Consider the following 6,391-nt stretch of genomic DNA (forward strand, 5'->3'; position numbering starts at 1 on the left):
GTGAGAAAACGCTTGTGAACGGCTTAGCACAGTGCCTGGCATATGGATATCCTCAGTAAACAGTAGTTAGGGTGCTATTATAATTTCAAGTTTTGCTTGATGAGCTTGGGATCAGTGGGAGAGGCGTGAGTTGGAAATGACCAGTTGGAGCCACTGCTTTGACGTGCCCATCTTGGTTATCAGTGAGGCAGAAGGTGTGGGACCTCAGTGGAGAGGGTGGGTCCAAGAGGGGAAGCCACCGGGAGATGTGCTACTCCAATTGAGCTTCCTGACCTGCCCCTCTTCTCCCAGAATCCCTTTGTCCAGGAACAGCCTCCTCTCTGTCTCTTAGCAGCCATGAATGGTTCCTGCGACTCATCACCATGGCAACAGCTGATGGGAAGAGAGATAGATGTGAGATAAAGAGAGATGCTGTGACCTGCAGGTAGGGCTGTGCAGTGGTTAAGTGATGAAGCAAATTGGCCCTGGTTAAGTCACATCCCGTCTCTTATCCTCAGTTTCTCATCATTAAAACAGGTTGACTAGTAATGTAGCTTCGTCTTGGGATGGCTCTGAGAATTACATAACATCATCTACGTAGGACAATTGACAGTGACTGGCACACAATAAGCACTCAATAAATGGCACACAATAAGCACTCAATAAATGGCTTTTAAAGGTCTATTTAACAATTACTTGTGGCCTTCTGTGTCTCAAATCCTGTGCCAGTTTTGGGAGGACAGTACCATTGCTCTTGAAAGACTTTGAAGCATTTCCACAGTGCTTGGTGGGATGACACATAGAAAAATATCAGGGCTCTCACCAAGATATGGACCAAGTGCTAAGGGCCACCAAAAGGCGGGTGACTGCATAGCTTGTGATGCATCAGCTAAGTCTTCCCTACTCCTGTACTCCAGTGGACTCACCAGTGCCCCCCTGCCCAGGGGACACTTGGAAATTTCTGGAGACATTTTTGGTTGTTACAGCTCTGCTACAATGTCTAGTGGGTCAAGGCCAGGATGCTGCTCAACCTCCTACAACACACAGAGCGGACTCCACCCCAAAGGATGAGCTGTTCCCAAATATCAACAGTGCCAAGGAAGATAAACCCGGCTGTACTCATCAACAAACACGTATTGAGCACCTACTGTGTGCCAGGCAATTTTTAGACACCACTGGGGATACAATGTTGGACTGATTAGACATGACCCCCGATCTCAGTGTTTGCAGTTGAGAGGGGAAGATGTGGATATTAAACAAATAGTCACACTGATCAGTGTATATGATAAATCGTGATAAAAGCTATGAGGAAAAGAAATGAGTTGCTATGAGGGCTTATAACAGGGGTGGTGACCCAATATGGGGACATCAGGGGAGGCTTTCCTGAGGAGGTGTCATCTAAGGTCAGACCTAAGGATGTGTACGAGGAAGGGTGTTCCAGGTAGAAGCAGCAGCGCGTACAAGGCTCCTGGGGTAAAGTGTGCTTGGTTTATTGCAAGAACCGGAGCTAGTGGTGCTGGAGGGCTGCGGAGGGCTGGGGACTAAAGTTGGAGATGAAGCACGGGCCCGAGCACACTAGGGTTTGTACTGTGTCCTAAGGGTATAAGCAGAGGGCGATTTTTCAGATTTCCCTTTAGAAAGATCCCTCTGGCTGCTGGACAGGGACAGCCTGCGGGGTTGGGACTGGAGAAGGAAAACATCCTTGAGAGGGGACTGAACTTCCATCCACAAGCAAGGGGGTCGATTTTGGAAGAGCAGAACAAGAGAAGAGGAGGCAGCAAATTGCGTCTCTCAAGCTGGCTTTTGCCTCCAGCAATTAGCACAGAAACACTTGGCTCCGATTAGTGCGGGAGGGGGCCCCCAATGTGTGGAGATCTGCCCCTCAACAGCCCTTCTCTGTGCTTCAGGCCCTTTAATCCCCTCCCTGGGCTCTGTCCCCGCCTTGGGGATACCCAAGAATGTGGCACAGCGGGGACCATTAGCAAGGAACGGCAAACATCTAGGAATGGAGGGAGTGGGGGAGATTCGGAAAGTGGAAGCTGAATAATGGAGGGGAGGACAGGGCCCTAGGGGTGGGGGTCTTGGCGAACACCAGCGGGCAGAGGGCGGGGCTGTCTCCACCCCTGTGATGTGCAGGGTCATCTCCCCTGGACCCTGGTTTTGTTTACACTGACCTTTGGGCACTTATCCCTATTTTCCATCACCAGGTAGTTAATGAGGGCTTCTAGGTTTTGGTCTTTTGCAGGGAAACGAAACGCAGGTTGTTTTTTGGAGGGGTCAGTGGGGGGAGGGTCTAGCAGAGCCAGGACTAGGGTCAGGCAAACGAGGCATTCCCCTGGACAACCAAATTTAAGGAGCCACCACATAATTCCATGATCAAGATAAATCATATTTAATGTAATATTTTTAAAAATAAAAATTAATGCAAAATATTCACATTGAACAACATATCAACATTTTAAATAAAGATGTGATGCCGCACTGACTATACTAAAAAAGTTAGATAATGACCAGTGTTGGTGAGGATGTAGAGAAGTCAGACCCTCATACAATGCTGGTGGCGATGTAAAATGGTGCAGCCTCTTTGGAAACAGTCTGCAGTTCCTCAAATGATTAAACATAGAGTTACCCTATGAGCCGTCAATTCCCCTCACAGGTATATATCCCCAAATGAAAACATAAGTCCACTCAAAAACTAGTACATGAATGTTCATAGCAGCATTACTCATGATAGCCAAAAGGTGGAGACAACCCAAATATCTATGAACAGCTGAATAGATAAACACATGTGGTATATCCATACAATGGAATATTATTCAGCCATCAAAAGGAACGAAGCACTGATGCATGCTTCAACATGGATTAACCTTGAAAACGTTATGCTGAGACAGTTGCCAGACACAAAAGGGTAAGTATTATATAATTCCATTTATATGAAATGTCTAGAATAGGCAAATCTATAGAGACAGTAGATTAGTGGTTGCTTAGAGCTGGAGGGAAGGGGGAAAGTGAGCTGATAGCTGAAGGGTACAGGATTTCTTTTGGAGGTGGTGAAAATGTTCTAAATTGACTTTGGTGATGATCACACATATCTTTGAATGGGTAATTTACATGGTGTATGAATTTTTTCCCCATAAAGCCGTTTCTAAAAGACCACATTGAGCTGATGATACATGCAAAAAACTTGGAAGTTGTTACCAGCATAACTAATAACAAGAAAGGAAGAAAGGGAGGAAGGAAGAGAGGGAGTGAGGATGGAGGGGGGAGAGAGAGAGAAGGAGAGAAACTTACCCTGTCTCCAACTCAGATATCTGGCTTTATCTTTGAGCTAAAGTTTCTGTAGACTAGTGGCTCCCAATCTTTTCTCCAGATTTTGTAGAGCGTGGTTCCCAGAGTGTACCGTCAGACGACCAGCAGCATCACCTGGCATCGTGTTAGAAATGCAGATCCTAGTGCCCCTCTGAGATCCTATGAATCAGACACTCTGGGGTGGGGCCCTGCAACCTGTGACTTAACCATCCCCCCAGGTGACTCTGATGTGCCCCCAGCTTGCAGACACACACTAGACTCGCTCCTGCCACGGAGGACTCACTCGGCTGACCCCACACTGCATCCCTGCACCTCCCTGTCATCATGACCCTGGGAAAGTCCCGAAACTCACTGTGTCCCTTTCCTCAGTTAAAAGCGGGGTGTAACCCAAAAGGGGCTGCCTGACTCCACCTGAGCGCCTTTTATGAGGCAGGGCACAGCCTGGGGATGCGTCCCCCCAATATATCTGACTCCACAACACATGAAAGAGAAGTGGATTTTTATCGAGGATTTTGAGGGAGTTGGGGAAGGGGATTTACATCAGGCACTCTTAGGCAACCTTATAAACCTTATAAAATGCCCATTGACTCCCTGCTCTTTCCTTGAATTTCTTCACCCATCACTGGGCCCATCACCTCCCCTAGGTCCTGGTCAACTGGCAGCAATCGGGTGTTTCTTCCTTTCCCTCCCCTTTCCCTCATCCCAGCCACCACTTCCTTATCCCTCTCCAGGTCTCTGCCCCGTCTCTCTACACATTTCTTTTCTCACAAGGAGAAATGCAGATACCTTCTCTCTCTCTCTCTAATTTGCATCCTCAGGTCAGCGAACAAAGTCAACTCATGGGACGAGACACCCTTCCTCCTAAAATGTGAGGAACTGAAAATAAAAACTAATTCCCTCCATCAAAAATGCTTTCCTTTCTGCAATACGATAGTCACAATGAGAGAGATGAAGTGTCCAAAGCACAGAACACAATGCTTGGTATACAGTAGGCACCAAATCACTGCTGCATGTTTGCGTCATTTGGGCAGAGCAAGCATCCCTCATTGACACATTCGAGACAAACCACGCACACAGGTTCCCAACACAGCAACATGGGCATCCCCTCCTCCATGGACAACCCACTCTCAGCACAGGAAACAGAAGGAAGTTGACACACGAGGTCAATATTGGGGAGTTGTGACCCCACTGGATCCAGGAGGAATGAGGTCAACCAGACTGGGGGAAAGGAGAGAAAACAAACATCTGGAATTTACAGAGCACTTGCTGAGGGGGACGAAGGGGGAATTCACAAACAGGACTCATCACAGTGAAGCATAGTGTTCCCATTTTACAGATGGAAGACTGAAGGGTGTCCATCCACCACAGTCCCTGCCACAAAACCAGCCGCTTCAGGAGCTTTGGAGAAAGAGCTTGCTGAGGAAGGTATTCCTCATGGTGTTGTTCAGCTCCTTGTTCCTGAGGCTGAAGATGATGGGGCTGAGGCAGGGTGTGAGGACTGTGTAGGTGATGCCCATCAGGCTGTCTCCTTCTAGAGACTGGGGACCCTTGGGCTTGAGGTAGATAACAGAGGCGAAGCCGTAGTGCACGATTCCCACGGTGAGGAGGGACGCACACATGGAGAAGGCTTTGTGCCGACCTTCAGCTGACGGGATCCTCAAGATGGCGTCCACGATGAAGGCGTAGGAGAGGAGGATGAGGAGACAGCAGCCCAGCAGGCCCTTGGCCGCCCCTGGTACATCAGTTCCACAGGCCAACTTCAGGAGAGGCATCACATGGCAGAAGAAATGGTGGACCTTATTGGGTCCACAGAAGTTGAGGTGGAAAATGGCTGTTGTCACCACCAGCCCCGTGACTGAGCCACCAGCCCAGGACCAGGCCACCAGGCAGGCACAGCTACCAGGGCTCATGAGCACATTGCAGCACAGGGCGTGGCAGATGGCCATGTAGCAGTCGTAGCCCACGATGGTAAGCAGGAAGGAGCAGGTGAACCCAAATGTGAAGGAGAAGAACATCTGGCTGGCACAGGCTGTGAGGGTGATGGAGTGGTGGGTGGAGAGCAGGTCAGCCAGCATGCGGGGGATGACGGTGAAGGTTTAGAGGGTCTCGGGGATGGAGAGCACACAGGAAGAGGTACCTGGGTGTTTGGAGGCTGCGCTCTCTCCAGATGGTGGCCATGATGAGCAGGTTCCCCAGCAGCGGGAACATGTACATCAGCAGGAACAGCAGGAAGAACATCAGCTGAAGGTGAGGGAAGGGGGAGAAGCCGATGAGGATGAATTCAGACACGGGGGTGTGGTTTAGCCCCAGCATGGCAGCCACACCTGTTGGGGGAGAGGGAAGAAGGTCCAGGGTCTCTAGTGAGCCTTTCCTGAGAGGACTTCCCGGAGAGGCTCCTTCACCTCCTTAGTCCGTCTGAAAAATGGTGCTCCTAATAATGGTCTGTGCTTCACAGAGCTGTTTGAGGTTTCAATAAGATCATGCATCTAAAATGCTTAGCACAGGTCCTGGCACGTAGTAAGAATTCAATGAATAATAATAATAATTATTATTATTACTATAATTTTAAAATCCCAGTGGTAGGAACTCAGGGTCTCTGTTCAGCCACACCTGGGTTGAGTCCCAACTTCAGAGCTATGTGACGTTGGGTTGCTTCCTCAGTCTTTTTGAGCCTTAGTTTTCTCATTCCTAAAAGGAAGTTGATCATACTAATCCCTGGCTGACAAGACTGTTATGAGCATTAAATAAGATCATGCCCATAATGTGCCTACTACAGCACCTGGAAAAGAGTTAGGAAACACTCAAGAAGTTGAGATTGAGGACGGCCGCGGATGACCAGAATCAGATTCTGTTAAAATCTGTGATACAATCTATGGTCGTATCTCTCCTTTAATTGGTGCATTTAATGCATTTATATGTTTAGTAATTACTGTTATTTTCAGACTTAATTCTGTTACTTTACTTAATACTTGAGCTATTATGTACAAATATATATTAATATACATAGCTAATATATACATTACTTAAAAATGTATATTCAACATATGCAAACACACACACACTCTTATTCAATACACCAAAAAAAACCCCCACAAACACCTTT

General features: G+C 47.9%; 1 pseudogene; it reads right to left on the bottom strand.

Moving 5' to 3' along the window:
* Positions 1 to 4,679: 4,679 nt before the first annotated feature.
* On the bottom strand, positions 4,680 to 5,601 carry LOC131418877 (olfactory receptor 10H5-like; annotated as a pseudogene).
* Between the last annotated feature and the right edge of the window lie 790 nt (positions 5,602 to 6,391).

The sequence above is a fragment of the Diceros bicornis genome, chromosome 20 (genome assembly GCF_020826845.1).
Source record: "Diceros bicornis minor isolate mBicDic1 chromosome 20, mDicBic1.mat.cur, whole genome shotgun sequence".
NCBI classification, from domain to species: Eukaryota; Metazoa; Chordata; class Mammalia; order Perissodactyla; family Rhinocerotidae; genus Diceros; species Diceros bicornis.